At 34.8% G+C, this 16,916-nt stretch overlaps 1 long non-coding RNA gene across 1 annotated transcript in view; it reads right to left on the bottom strand.

Annotated features, from left to right (window-relative positions):
• Positions 1-16,916, bottom strand: part of LOC126968612 (uncharacterized) — a 54,609-nt gene continuing 37,693 nt past the window's right edge. Inside the window, exon 3 of the long non-coding RNA XR_007730260.1 lies at positions 1-109. This is a non-coding gene — a long non-coding RNA (uncharacterized LOC126968612). The remainder of the gene's footprint in view (positions 110-16,916) is intronic.

Genomic DNA, 16,916 nt, shown 5'->3' with positions numbered 1-16,916 from the left:
TGCAGGCAATCCAATATTTATTTTTGATAGCAGCCGATGTTTGTCAAGCAATTCTTCACCTTATCTTCTCAAGGATCTTGCCACTGCGATGATATCCCGAGTTTTACACCTGAAAGAAAATTATAAATAAACATTATTAGTTATATTTAATATAATGGAGGAAGTAATAAAAAAACATGTGAAGTGAAACTCTCAAGATAATGAGACGAATGTAAAATTTCGGGATGAGATATAATAAAAGGGATAATTGTAGGTTTTAGTAATGATCATAGTGATACATAGTTTGATTGAATTATTTTACTATTTATTCGTATATGTTACATAGATTTATTCAGACTCAGAGCTAATATATCTTTGAAAAATTGCGTCAATTATTGATTATTTTTGACCTTGTTGTTGATACAGTCCAACTACTGCACATTTTCAAATTAAATTTGCCGTAGTCGATCAACAGACTCGCTGTATCCGATGCATATTAAACCTCTAAACTGCATATGAAGTCCTGGTACATGTTGCTAGGATGACACATGATTTCAACCGCTATGAAAGATCATACTTATGTTCTCCTTGTGTGTATGTTATACGTCGTGCGCATGACGTCACATATCTTAATATATATAATAATAGGTATACTCTCGTCATACATAAGACAATCTCTTCTTCAACTATGATCGCCTGGTACCAAAACACTGTATAATGCTTCCTATCTCATTTTCTTAGAGTAAGCGTCAGTAGAAGGTCATCGAGCAATGCATATTTTCATTTGCACTAAGGAATATGCAAATTTGGCCGCATGTACACTTTTGAAATACCAGAAACTTACAAATTCGTCAATTAATACTTATAAAAAATAAGTTCATCGAGTGCTGCCCTAATTGTCAACTTTGTAATGCCTGCTAGATCGTCTGTGACCACAGATAGAGATAGAATACCACCAACATTAACTGTGTATGCGCAGTTAATTTGTTATTGAATATATAAGAAATACTCGAGAATTGCTTGTCACCTTGAAAAATGTACTCGGCTAAAAATGTCTTATTACTCAGGCCATTTAACTACCTACATTTGAAAGTACAATACTGATAGGTACTTATATTACTGAGTTTATAAAAATATTCTTTATCTTTTAGATGTGGTCGTTTTCTTGCACACTAATTAATTGCTTAATAAATAATTGAGGTGGTTTTATTATGTATGTAAAGATTGAAAATAATATCTCAACGAATGATTATTAAATATATAGTGGTGTGAAAATAATTGTTCGCTGTATGGAATATACATATACAATGAAATCAATAATGTTTACATATTACTGCTACACGGCAGAAATAGGCGCCGCGGCGCCGTACCCGGCGTCCTGTGCAAAAGTGCCTCCCTCTCCCTCCATCATCGCGTGAGAGTCTAAAAAGAATTTGTGTAGACTGAAACTACATTTTAATTAAAACGAACAGTTAGCTATATATATGACTGCTGCTTTTTAGCTTATGATATTCTCTATAAAAATATAAATATGTTTTGAAAATATATTTCGACTGTACTGTAATTAGTTTCCGAGATATCTAGAGAAAATGGAAAACATAATGCACATGGCGCGAGTTTCGATCGGCCGGTGCCGCTACGTGTGACGTCATAAGTCAACACTCCGCCGTACTGTGTGCGCTTACAGATTACGCATAATATATTGTTTGAAACTTTCTATTTAAATATAAGAAAGTCATGTTTTGTACCGAAATGTAAAAGCACAACCACTAAATAAGGAAATAAAGGAGTGAGTGTTGAACTGTGACGTCACACAGCGTCACATATTTATGGGAACTTTAGATGTGTGTAAAATCTAAACTAATTGGTATTTTGAAATGAAATAAAGACCAGTGTATTTATTTTCACATATATATAGACTTTATTGCAACAAACTTTCAAGCTACTTCGCATTTACATTAACATTCTTCATTATAGTTGCATAATTTTGTTGTATTTTATTTCTAGATGTTGAAAAAAAACTTCCTTCTTAAAACTAAAAAACAAAACTTCTTTAAACTAATAATTTAGATCTATATAGACTGAGATTCTCTTTGACATTGACAGAAAATGTCACGTTTAAGACATTTTTCTACTTTTTATTGGAGAATGGGAACCATAAATCGAAGGGTATATTAATGAAACTAATAATGTGTCAATTTTATTAGATCCTGACAGCTGTAATACATTGAAGTGTTATTAGTTTTTTAGTATTATAACTAGTATTGACATGTTTACCTTATAATATTGCACCGTATCAAATACAACTCGTCCTCCTAAAGTGACAGTCCGGTATGCGACTACCGATCTTTAGTTTCCAATACTAGCGATCTCTCGTGTTAAATGTCTTCTCATTATCTTAAAAGCCGTACTAGGTAGCAAAGACAAATCAGCCTGATTAATTTAATTATTATTTCGATAATAGTTATTTATTTTGATCAGTTTGTTTATTGAGATTATCCATGCCAGCCCCAGAATAAACATAATAATATGTTTTCTGCTATTGTATCTAGAAATAAAAGTTTTCCTTCATTTACTTGTATAATTCGATACATACTAAAAATTAAAGATTCATTTAATTTATGTTCTCTGCCATTTGAGTCCCAAACGATCTAATGCTATGTGGCTAATTGCAGTGGCAGCCACGTGTAAAATTACCGACTGCTTGCAGATTAAAGTACACCTCGCGAATTCCTTTGATTCAAGCTAAAAGCCGTTAACTTTTGCAGGTCGACTGACGCGACGTTGACGAATGTACAAAAAAAAAGTAAGTAAGAAGAAACGACAAGAAAGTCAGATGTACCTTGCCTCAGCTTCCATAGTAGTGTAGAGAAAGGGTTAAATATAAGAATTGCCACAGAATAAGTAATGTATTATTAACAATTATTGTGTCCGTAAAACACTTATCACTTAGCAGTTGCTGCGCCATTTTTTTAACTCAAGATTAATGTTGTTTTGAAGTGTAGCTCTAACAGCTGTTTATATTATAAGCGTGAAATAATATACCTCATCATAGTGGGGCTGAAAATTTAATACCTTACCACAGCAGCTGCCATTTTCATACACTTTGAGCATATTGTTATTTAGTATTTTATAAACGGAATATATTTTTATATCTGCATGATAGCTGATTGTGGTGAATTCGTCTTCTTAATTTATTAATATAAACTTTAATAATATTTTACTGAATATACAATGAAAGATTCAATATAACCGGAACCAGAAATGAGAGCCCGGATCGTTACAGTATTCGGTACGATTAAGACTGACACGATGGTGTTAAAACGGTCCGTGCCAATTTCGTGAAACGTTGCACTAATTGGAGTCTGTGGCGGTCACGTCGGGCAGATTGAGAGACGCTAAGCAAGTGGATATAATAATGAAAGAAAGAAACAAATTTACGTTTTTGCCACCGCTCGGCCGCGCGCCCTTCGCAGGTACATGAATGAAATGGGTGTGTGGGGGCGAGAAAAAATACAATGGCCGCAAGAAGAGCTGTTCAAACATTTATAATTGGGTACGTTAATTATCTATTCTTTAATGTACTTATTTCGTCTTACTACTTGATACCAATATACGCCTCTACATATAGCACAGGATTTTTTAAACAACCTGTATAGAATGTTCAAATGCTGCGCGCTTCACTTGAACCAGAGTCTTATGGATATTTTTGGGAAAGCATGTGACGTCCAGACAGTTCAGTGTTGGTAGGCCCTCACAAAATGGACCAGATCAAGCTGGTCAAGATCGCCGGAACACGTTGGATGAGGGTAGCGCAGGACCGATCATTGAGGAGATCTTTGGGAGAGGCCTTTGTCCAGCAGTGGACGTCTTCCAGCTGACATGATGATGATGATAATGATGATTTGACGTCCGCAACTGAAGTCGTCATGAAATACCAGAGGAACTAAAGGATCGTTCTCGGTATTTCATCTTTCAGATATTATGGCCGTGTTTGACCGTCACGTATCAATTAAGGGCTTCACACACGGCAGCTATAATTTATATTTTTGTACATTACATTCCGGAATCTATAGCTTTAAATTATCTTAATGTATCACACACACAACAGGCACTCTATTCTTTCCCTTCAATGGTATACGTGACTGACTTTGTATTGAGATCTCTGAGATGAGAGACTTAAAATATAAGTGTATGGTCTTCTGTTGATTTCTATTGAAAGATGTAATGAGATGTATTGTGATATTAATGTACATCTTTATAGTGTAGCTGCGTGTGTGAAGTGCCTTATAGTTTTGTCGTTTTGAAGGAAGAGAGATAGTTAAGACAGTATAAATCAAATAAAACAAGCAATTGTTTAAATTTTTATTTCACATAAAACTGGAAAACATATATGTCATAATTAAAATAAAATAAAGTGAAAGAGTAACTTAAACATAACGCTATAGCCATTATTATTAATTTGATAGAAACCAAAGTGTATTTTAATAAAAATCAGTTTTTAGATTTACTTTAAACAGATTTTTTTGTCTATTTTCGCACTTTCTTATTATGTAGCTAGCCGACGACGGATTAAATCCAGTTTGTGGTATTTAATATCTTCTATTCAAATTAATTTTTCTTGAAAGGTTTGTTATAAGTCATCCATAAATAATCTCTGCTTTTACTCCGTTAGTGCGAAATGAGATTACAGCTAGACCTTACCGGTGTAAGGCTTCACTATATACCTTTATACTTGACCTACTAACATATTCTATAATGCCATGTAAGTATGGTCTTCTGATCTTGTTGAGCTGGCCATCACTGCAGCTGTTCTAATTCAATGTAGAATGTAGTGTTGGAACAAAAAAAATCTACTTTAAATGGCTTCACCGATTTGTTTGACTACATATTAATTTTTGTTTTTGCTAGCTACCCGCATTATTAAGTACCTAAACATTATTATTACTAAACATATAAAAAGATTCAGATTGAATTAATGATTTAGCGGCGTGAATTTTTGCACGTATTAGCCTCATTTTTTGAATTTCATTGATCATATAAAATATACTGTTTCGCGGTCATTCAAGATAACATAAAGTACACGTTTGTTAATAATAATACAACAAAGTCAAAACTGTAAATATATTGAATATCATCTATAATTGTATGCTAGTCGAATATTGATCTTATATCTATGATAGAAAATCCTAGTATTAAGAGACGAGTTCGTTGCCAGTAATGCATCTAATAGCCTGCGCACATGGTCGGATTTGGTCGGTCGGTCCGGTGGGCGCCTCGCACCAATTGGCCTGACATCGTACTCGATACGGTCCGGACGGTAATAATAATAATTTTTCGCGATGGACAATGTGACACACTATCGAATATTCGCTACCGGACGCGTTCGACTTTTCGGCCGTACCAAATCCGATCAGGTTAAGGCTATTGGAATCGTATCCCCCTGCTACAGATTTCCGGGATGGAATTGGAGTTGGAACCATAGACTTGCATATAGACGTGAAGACATCAGATACACTGCGGAAGAAAGCAGCCCCATTCGCATCCTAAATTCTTTGTTAATTAGACCGGCAGAGCGTTGATATTCTACTGAGTGTAATTGGTCCTTCGAACCTGGTAATTAGCCGAAATTTAATTGAAAAAAATATTTTAACTTGTTTGCTACAACGTGCAAAACTGCGAGCTAACATGTTACATCGGACTGTCGGCGCTGTTCGTTCCCTCTCAATATCTATCTGGTCATTTAGGCCACGGGTAACCTTATGCACGAGGTTCTTGAAATTTAAAAGTAGATAGTATAAAAACAAAATCGAAAACTCATCGATTTATTCTACGTCGGAAGTGAAACAAATGACGATATATAAAACGCTTTTTACCTTGGTACATGATTCATATATTGGATGCAGCACCTTAAAAACTAACTATGTAAGTATATTTCTGTTATTGTAAAATACTCATTGATATTTAAAAGACTGGCCGTCGAGTTTCTTGTATGTTCTTAGATCTCGAGCTCTACTTATTTCGAACATATGATAGATTCAGTAATTTTAGTTAAATATTTTTAATGCAGCGCTTAGTTTAAGTCTGTTTGAATTAAGTTTATTTGACTTTGACTCAAAAAATTTTGAGGTTTAATTTTAGAATTATATAATATAGTTCCCAGTTCCAGTGAGCCCAGAATTGATATAGCGAGTGAGTTTATATTGTTGTATTATGGTCTTCTCTTTAATTTATTTTAAATTTAAGCTGCATCACAGACAAGAATAAGAGTTTCAATGGTGCTCTCAAAAGAGTCTGAAAATTCCCTTATATATACATTAATTATTAGTCCTTGATTTCCAAATAAGTCTACTGGGGAAATAACATTTACTTTACATTTTTCGTTTCTTTCGATTGGCGTCTCCTTATAACTATGAACCACAATTACCATATCATATCCACCATCTGTGGGACGTTCCTCCACATTGCCGATTTTAAGGAACTCTCTTCCACGTACAACCAACCTTTCAAAAAAAGCACGTATACTTTTCTAAAATGCCGGCAACGCTCATGCGATTTTTCTTGTAAAATAATGTAGGCGGCGGTGATCACTTAACATCAGGTGACTCGTAAGCTTGTTTGTTCTCCTCTTCCAAAAAAAACCAACACTAACAGAAGAGTACTTCTTACTAGTGGGAGGCTGCTTTGGAGAACGCCAGCTAGATTCCATAGCGTTGTCTTTTCTGCCCTCAAGCAGTAATGTGCAACCAGTGTTGTGTTTGAGTTTAGAAGGCGCCGAGCTTTGAACCTACTGGGCAAATGCGACTTAACATTTTATGTCTCAAAGTGAATTTGCAATTGCAACTCTGCTTAGATTTTGCGTTTAATTGAGTATACTGAGTGTCACTACAATGTAATGAGCGTATTTCTAACGATCAGAGGAACGTCTTCCTCGTCTCGTAGATAATTCTTATAAAAAAAGAATTTAGGTTATTCTGTACTTTAAAGCTGGTGTTGGAATATTATCATACTACGGCAATAGGTGATGTCTGGTGAATTGCAAACTATAATATTATCAATTTTTTTAACAGAAGTGTACTACGCTACGAGGTCAAGTAGATCATTAAGTAAGTATTTCTAGGCCTAATGAGGCTGTCTTTTGGGCTAAAATATTTAAATGGTAGATGCCACTTTATGGCAAATGATCTACGTCGCTTATGCCCTTGGTACACCTGAGGAACCACAGTAGCGTCACAATACACGTAATAGAACAGTAGAGCAACTCAGCGTTCTTCTTGAAATTTATAACTTCCTCTGGGTTGGTGCATACAAAAAGATTAAAATCACGGACGGCGCGGCGTATCTCATTTAACTCGGACAGTAACCAATCTCGGCGGCGTACGGCGTGGCAACAATAGCTTTGTCTTCCCAAGATTGCTTAGCAGCCGTGAAAATCGTGTCTATGTGTGCGTGCGTCGATTCGAGCGCTCAATTATAAAGTATTGTTCTATTACCATATTGTGGTAGTGTTGCCGGCTTTCTACGTAAGTGTCCGCAATCTTTCTGTAGGTACCCATGTCCCATCAACCTGGGAAACGCGTAGTTCAATTCCACCATTTGGTCTTACGTAGAAGATACTTTCTTGATGATATGGTAGAAAATAAAGGGATTGAAATTTTGTATAATTCAATCTCAACATCATTAGGTAGACTAAGGGACGTGATACTGTTAAACTTGCTGAAATCACTTTCCCTAATCAAACTTCCCTATTTCTGAATCCCAATATCCAATAAATAAAAAAAATGTAGGAAAAATATTTGATGGTATGGCATTTTACTATGGTGAAGCTGGAAGTGAAAATATCAAGAACTATTATTATAATAGAAAAATAATATAGAAAATTCAAGATACTATGTAAATAAATATAATGCAATAAAAAAAAACCAATCTCAATTTTTTTGATGAAAAAAAGCAACTGTAAAATGGCACAGGGCTAGTGCATCATCTGTTCTTTTTACGAACTCAGTTTAAAATACGATACAATAATAATGACGAAATAAAACGGCTAATTCTTCAAAGATTGTCAACGCATTTTTTACAATTCATTTTCGACAATGCAAGTCTCTGTTACTGCCATCTGTCACATTTCTTATGTTATTCCATTAGACCATTACTCAATCGCTAATTAAAAAAAAACAGCGCACAGTTTATTGTGCCGGGATGTTCTATCGCCATAAAGTAGGTACGACTCTAGTTTTAGGTTATACTGATGCCAGAACGTAAAATTATTAACAAAGCATTTAGAATTTTATAGATTAAAATGTATCTAATGTAGTTTTACTTTCTAAAAGACTGAGAAATATGAATATTAATTGAAATATAAACAGGAAAAAAATAATAATTAATGCTAGAATATTATAGTATCAAGTATAATAATATCTAGCGTTACTACAATTGCATTCAAGGCTTTAGATTTCTATTACTGGCTATTTATTGGCTATTAAGAACATTGTTTGCATCTAGAGAGAGAGCCAAAGATAATTACTATTCGAAGGTTATATTGGGAACTTGGACCTGTAGCATAAACTGTTATTATCCCAATAATAGGTAGCTAATCTTAAGCATTACGAGTATGTTGTGACTTGTAAAATGAGGCTTGATTAAAAATAAAACAATCAAAACAAATTAAAAGCTGTAATACAATTATAAATAATACAATCATAAACACAAATATAAAAGCATTCCAATAAATAAATAATAACTAAAAGGTAACATTAAAATATAATAAAATATACGATAACAGATAATGTAAAGCTAAAACTGAATAAAATGTAATGGCAAAAAAACACTTAAAGTTCGTAATAGTAGATGTTGAATGGTTGTGTTGTACGTTGAACAACGTCCCTGGGTGTCGTACCAGATAGTGCATTTACAGATTACAAGTTTGCCAATACGCAAACTTGCCGGGAGCGTTGCAAACACACATCTGGGACGAACCCCGGGACGAACTGGTACACCAACTGTCACAAGACCGCCACTTAATGTCAATTCGTCACATCTCTGATCTCTCGTTATCACTTAATGTCCTCTACATTTTATAGGTCACTATTATTGTTAGATATCAACTAGCGCTGTGTTTTACACAAGGAAAATGTCCTAACGCCTTCTTTGGTTCAATTCATTAATATTTTATCAACGTTCTGCATGTCGGATTTATTTAATTGTCTGTTAATATTGTATTCATTGTTCGTTGGAATGATTACAAGTCCGTGTTAGCAATGCTTTAAATTATAATACAATTGCATGGAACGTAATATAAGTATTTAGAGAGCGGTCGCTCGTAAGAAAGTTGTGAATTTTAAGAAGGTTTAAAGAAAGTGAGTTGAGAGTTGTGAGCGATGTCGCTAACTCACTGTTCACATTTACACTTTTATTGTCTCATTGGATAGTGTGACCTCAAATTATTAAAATAAATCTTTCACATATCACAAAGTCTCATACTACTAGTACTACTACCGCTTGAGTATTTAGTTATTCTAGGAAAACTCTACAAATAAACTAATAAAATAATGAAATGCATTGAATATTAATTAATTGAAATGAAAAACGAATAAATTACCAAAACATTAGTGATGTAACTTCTATCAATTGTGTGTCCTTTTTTCACTTTACTTCATGCCCATGTAGGCTGCTAATAAATAAAAAGAATTACAATTTATCTTTGACCAATTCTTAAAGATCTTATAATTCTTCAAAAATCTCTTGTTTTGAGTATTCAATTCATTGCAATATATGAATTACTGTGAGATTGGGAAGTATTCTCTTTGTAAAGATTTAGCAAACATTTTGAGACGTGGGCGTTTGAGACTTTCAGGGGGGGCAGTAGAAGACCCAGAGAAAATTAGGGGGCATTGAAATGGCGCAGATGGGGCATGGGTAGATTAAAAAATATAGTCTAAAAAGGGAAAAAAAATACACGAAAATACTCTAGTAAAAAAAACATATTCTCAAAGTGGGCTGTGAGCAAAATAAGTTTGAGAAACTATGGACTATAAATGAATATTATTATAACGTTTGCATTGAAACGCAGTGGAAACTTAATACACGTGTAGAGTACATCAATACACAGTATATAGTACAGAACATACACTTATAAGTATAAACTAATCATATTTATTGTAATGACATAATAATGTACGCGTTTGTGCTAAATGTGGACGTGGAATTGGCAACATCTAGTTTCTAGTTGTATCAATTTATGATAGATAATTGTAATAACACAAAATATTGCAAATTTATTGTTAAGTCGATAGTATCGGTTCGGTTTGTTAATTTAACTAATATTAGATATGTTAAACATGCAAAATGCAATAATTTATATATAAATGATAAGATTTCTTATTATCTTATTTAAATGCATATTTCCTTTTGTCATTCGTTTAGTAAGTTGAACAGTATTTAACTAAAACGTTATTATAAGCTGCATACAAAGCCATTTTCGGTTAAGAGTAATACGCCTCGTTCTAAAGGTGCACAGGATTCCATTCGATTAAATTGTATGCGATTACAGTGGCATTAGAGTCGAGTTTTGTGTGGGAGGTGAACGCAAGTAGGTCATACTCGCACACGACCTTGCATTAACTCCGTCTGACATAGTCCTCCATCTATTAGATGAAATTAGGGTTGTCAACCGTACTCAAAAATAGAGTTCTATAATCTATAACACTTATAGAGCATGCTAAAATACTTTTTTTACTTATATATATATACTAGTGCTAGTCATGTGATATTATGCAAACCCATTATCTGTTTATACTTATGTTAAAAAAAAGTACAAAAAATACCTTTTTAAAAATATAAAATAACAAATGATACTCTTTTTTTTGAAATTAGATAAAAACTCTATTACTTCTAATGAAAGTTGGCAACCCTAGATGAAATAGATCCATTATCTGCCACGGGAAACTGAGCTATAAGACCTTCACATTAGACTATACTTTAAGCTGATATCCAAGAAACCAAACAAGAGGAGGACAATGCAAAAGACAAGATAGAAAAGGCATTTGTTAATAGACTTGTAGATATTAACATGGGGATATGTATTTTTAACCAAACTTCAGAAAAGGAGAAGTAGGTGTCAGCCACGGTATGATCTTAACTATATCTCACCTATAGCTATTTATAGGTGAGATGTGCTTGTGTCGAACGCGCGACGTGAGGAGGCGAAAGAAGAGAGCGACACCGCGGCGCGAGGACGCCGATTTAAAAAAAAAATAACAATAATCGTAACTAGAATTAGATTGTATAAAAATACGAAATTATTTCTCTACTTTTTAGTACATATTATATAGTTTTGGTATAGTGTTTTTGAAGTCGGTGATTTTTTTTTACCATTCGAATAAAGGTTATTATTATAACTATACTTTAAGCAGCTATGGGGAAACAGAACAAGTTTTCCATATTCCCTAATAGTGTCTAATTTTCACAAGAGTAAAACTTACCGCCATGCATTTGTATTGAGGAACAGTTAAATAATTAAACATTGCTTCAAGCGTTTGGAAATAATAATAAGAGTTAAGCCATTACTTAAGTTTAAATTGTGTTATACTATTTATTCGGAAGAATACTCAAGTTTATATAATAAAGGCGATTATTTACAGCGGAAGTGACCATTCTACATTACTTCCCGACAGTAGGAATTATTGCAATACATATTAAATTACTGTAATATTACATCGTATCGCTGATAGTTTTTAAATATTTAAAATTCAAATAACTTTAATTAAACGCCCTAAAGTCGAAAAATGTCGAAGTCTACCCATGACATTGAAAATGGCGTAGCATACTGCGATAAGGTTCCGACTGTTGCGTTGCGTGTCAAATAAATATAGGAACTTTCATCCCCGTAATACAAAGCTGTGGAAATGAGCTATCTTGTACGGTGTTTCCGGGACGATACGACATGGGTACCTTAAAAGAAACACCTTCCTTAAAGGCCGGCAACGCTCCTGTGACTCCTCTCTCGTGATTACCTAACACCAGGTGAAACGTACGCTCGTTTGCCCCCCTTTTCCATAGAAACCAAATAGATGATATCACATAACAGACAACGAGATATATATATTATATATTATTGTAACAGATCAAGGAGAATAGATCATCGCACACAAGCACGACCGCCTACTCTCAATTATCAGCAAGGCAACGCATTTACTGCAATGACGCAATACAAGTGCACACGTCCTGTTGCACATTAGATACGAATAATTATTTATACCATGCGCAAAGAACCTATTCATCATTGTAATTGTAATCGTTGCGCAATTGTTGTAAGAACAGTGGGACGCTCCTTTGCACAGGATGCCGGCTAGATTATGGGTACCACAACGACGCCTATTTCTGCCATGAAACAGCAATATGTAAGCATTAATGAGTTTCGATCGGAAGGGCGCCGTGGCCAGTGAAATTACTGGGCAAATGAGACTTAACATCTTATGTCTCAACGCCGCTCAGAATTTTTGGGTTTCACAAGAATCCTGAGCGGCACTGCATTGCAATGAGAGGAGCGTATAATTAAACATTCCTTGAATGCCTTTCTGATCTTGTTATTTTTGATTCTTATATATCCGAAAAATATTGTTAAAAACACAAAGCTGTCACTGTCATTGAGTGACTTTTGACATTACATCAATTCATGATCTATTTGACAACGATTTCGCAATAATAAAAAAATATATTATATGCTGACTGTACATCTATTAATTGAACAATTAGTATCTAGTTAGAAAGTACTATAATTTCGCAGTATAAATATCCTAACACGTTTTATTGTAGCACACATATGTGACTAATTATTGTAGTTTTTAATTATTATTGTTGGATAGGCATTCAGAAAAGATACCTAATTATATGAAGATGCTAATATTCGCAAACGATACGACAAATTATGAACTCCAACTCAAATCAAAACAGTTACAAAATAATACCGAGGTAATTGCCCTTTCATAAGAACCGTTCAGAATCAACAGTTCAAGGTGTTCCCATTTCCGAAAATATGAACAGTAACTATTATCTATGGCTAGATAAGCTGAGTTGTGCAACTGTGACATGGCACACGAGTCATTATGCAGCTCGATTGTCACTCTACCTACTATTAAATTGTCCTTGAACACATGGCTTACCAACACAATCGTGTGAATGGAATTGTCCGTTAATTATCAAGCGATTATTTACATAAAATGGAATACAGCGTTAATTCGCTCAGTTTATTTAGTGCAAAATAGAAATTGAAAGTAAATTATAACGTTAATAATTCATTGCGCACGAATTTACAGACCAATGGTCTTGAGGAAGTCTATCATGCTCTGTAGCGCACTTTCCCTCTTTATCCAACACGTCCTTCATAAAAACCGATGCATTTTGTGCGTGCAACATTAATTAATCTAACACGCAAATATTTCTATCTAGTCTATTAAGCATGTTATACATGCGTTTGTTAACATAATGGACAGCATGCGGGGTTACTCGTATTTAGTATTCCACGGGGAAACACATCAAGTGACAAACAAGATCGGAGGTAGTGTCGTGAATGGATTCATAATGAGAACACAGCACTCGTGACAAGCCCTTAGGCCGGCACGTGTATACACAGGTTAGCGCTTCGAGTGTCGAAGAGCTGGTTGTAATAAAAATAATCCTACTGTAGGCGTAGGACTTGCGCAACACTAATTCTAGAAGCGACACTAACACAACACGGACACTTGACTGCGGCTCGAAGCCCAGGCGCGTGTATCAACGGCGCGGGCGGTTGTAGCACTGCGACGCGTTCCACTTTTCCTTCCGGAGGTGTCCGAGCGACTTGGCAGTTGGCAGTCGAGAGCTGAGGCTTGCATAACCGTCGGTTTCGCAAAACGATCGCTGCAGCTTGAAATACGTTCCTTAGCGGACGGGGCTGTCTCTGACGCAACCCCGCCAAAACCTAGCGGATTCAACAACGCAGCCGCCGCCAACCTGTTGCTTCACAATTTCTCCAATAACTTTCACAAACTTGATAAGATGCGTCTTCATCCAACTTACTGTACACTCTGCCCAACGGATCTGCTCAACTATCTACTATCACGAACTTATTGAATATGTCGTACAATATAAAGCACTGTGCGTAAGGTAAGTATGCCAGTTAAAATAATGTCGCGCGGGCCTCACTCCGCAAATAGATGCTCCAAATCGTCGGTCGGCCACACGGCAGGCGAAAACATTGCAAAATATATTCAGAACAAACAAGCGAAGTAAACAAACTAGCTTATTTTTGACATAGAGTCGCCTTTAATATTTTATTGGCATGTTCTTCAATTTCGAGGCACAAAGAAACTACCCTAAGACGATTATTATTTTTAATGCAGATTTCTCATGAAATATTATTTATATCAGTTTATGCAAAACTGCTGAATATGATTAAGAATTCTTCTATGAAAGAAGCCTGACACATGTAGACATGTCTCTTAGACAACTTGTGATGGTCCTAACACACGTCCCGGGCTAGTCCCCGACATGCTATAAAAGCTATGGAACGAAAGAGAAAGAGTTTCTGAAGCTGAGTGAATCAGAAGAGAGACCTTTAGCTGGCTTTCTTTTGTCGTACTTTTAAATGTGGATATGGCCTTACACAAATTTTTTTTTCTTGGTACTCTGAGTGTCTGGTGCAAAGACAGGTGCCGTCGCCATACACCTCGTTTGAACCCTGGGCACTTTTAAGCAAAATATGCATACGGTGGACGTCGAGTTGCGGCAAAATAGCTCAAGAATACCTTTCTACTATTGACTTAGCCTCGGTATACACTAGGGTTGCCAACCGGGTACTAAATAATATATTGTACTTTATTTCATGTAAAATATATACGTACTTTATAATCTAGTACACTTTACACATTTTGGATCATGCCAGCCATACATAGCAATACAAAAGACTTGTGGTACTTAAAACCACAAAAGCAGGTACTCAGATAATAATAAACATAAATGAAAATATTATAATTTTAAACAACCGAATGACAGGTTGTTTGCGATAACACCTATATAAAAATTCTCTGTAATCATAAGAAAGTACTCTAAGTTATTATATATATTATAGAAGATCTTATATATATAGAAGATGTCTGCAACCCTACTATGTCCCCTACCTGAAATATACTCCTGTCTAAATTTATGTGATCAATCTACTTTCACCCATCCACTCTAGATAACCCAACAAAAGCAACATAACATTTCCTCTTCATGAATAAGAATTTAATATGTGGGACGACCTCGCTTTTGTCAGCGGTTGGCCGGTGAACCAATCAAATATAAAATTTGACGAGTTTAGACGACGTGGCAAGCAAGGTCGCCTGACTCACGCGTCTATCCCGCGGCCCGCATACTCACACCGCCGTATATCTACGGAACACATCATTCAACGTGTGTGTACTGCACTTTATATCTGCCCACTGTGTGCATTGCAAATGCATACCAATGTTTCATAGACTATTTATATTTTGGTTGAATAAGATAGTTGCCAACTAGCACCATTTGATCATAAAATATAGTTGTAGCAAATGTAGGTAAGACAGTTTAGCACAATTTAACGATTCTATGAACTAGAGATTTTATATAAAGACACACATGGGTACGCAAGTCTTTTAAGAGATTATAGACCTCCAAAGGGACCTGGCGTTAGTGAGTCCTGGGCTAGTATTAGTTAGGGGCCACTAACAAACTAATTGTTGTTATGTTACAAGAATGTTTTACATTTTCTGCTTTAAAATTTTAATTAGTGAATATGAGTCGATCAGTTATTACTTATTTTTTCAATAGGCGCTGGATTTCGTTTATATCCATGAACCTTCATATAGATCCATTTGACACGGCATACTTTCCAAGCTACTACCAATGAAAATGCAACTCTTCCATACGACCATCCATCCCTTATCATACATTTATCAATATAAATCACAACATCTTAATTATACTAAGAAATAGAATACCGATCAAGTGTGATTCCGACTGGAAAAATGTAAGGTTCCGTACCAGGTACGATATATTGCACTTTTTACATACTTTTGCAAAATAAACTTTTTTTGTACCCTATTTGGGACCACTTTGTAACGTATAGAAATAATATTTCAAAGTTTTTTTTTGTTTACTTATTGTTTGTCTCTCTCTAATGTATTTAAGTCTTTTGTATTCAAATATAAATGCATTACCTTTGTAATATATGTACTTTAAATTTATTTTATGTTTCTTTAAACATAACACAAATGTTCTTCTTAGTGTTTCTTTTCTTATTTGGGCGGCCATTTTAAAATTGCAGTCTTAGTCTCCTTTATTTATCGCTATTTGTTACCCGGTACAGTGGTAAGAGAGAAGCAGTTATATTTAAATATCATGATTATCTATTACAATGACGTTGCCCAAATTATTGCTTCAGATTTTTGTGTAGATTTACGTTTATCACTGCCTTGACAGTTAGAAATTTCTGCTTCCCTGTCTTCTTTACTCGGATTCCTAGCAAGCTCACTAATTATTTACCTATCTGGTGATAGTTAGCTAGTCTAACGTTGACGTTTTCGAACACTACCTACTACTTACAATCTACACCAGTCAATCTATCCATCCATCTACATGACACTCAACACCTCGAATAAAAAAAAATTGCTCATAAAAATAAATACCAAATGAAAAGTTGAAGCACATTAAAATGTAATTTGTAGCAGATGTAGGTAAAACTAAGATATATTTTTTTCTATAACTATAATAAAAGTTGATGAAGTCATATGCAAATAACCAAATAAAGACACATTATTAAACAATAATTAAAACTAGGACTTGATATCAAAAACCCAATACAAGCTTGATCTAAATGTCGTGTCAGAAGACCTTAATATCATAATGATAGCACAAAGCATTGAACGGACATAGTAAGTACA

The sequence above is a fragment of the Leptidea sinapis genome, chromosome 16 (genome assembly GCF_905404315.1).
Source record: "Leptidea sinapis chromosome 16, ilLepSina1.1, whole genome shotgun sequence".
NCBI lineage: Eukaryota > Metazoa > Arthropoda > Insecta > Lepidoptera > Pieridae > Leptidea > Leptidea sinapis.
Note: the sequence above shows the minus strand (reverse complement) of the source record. Positions and strands in the feature narration are given on the sequence as shown.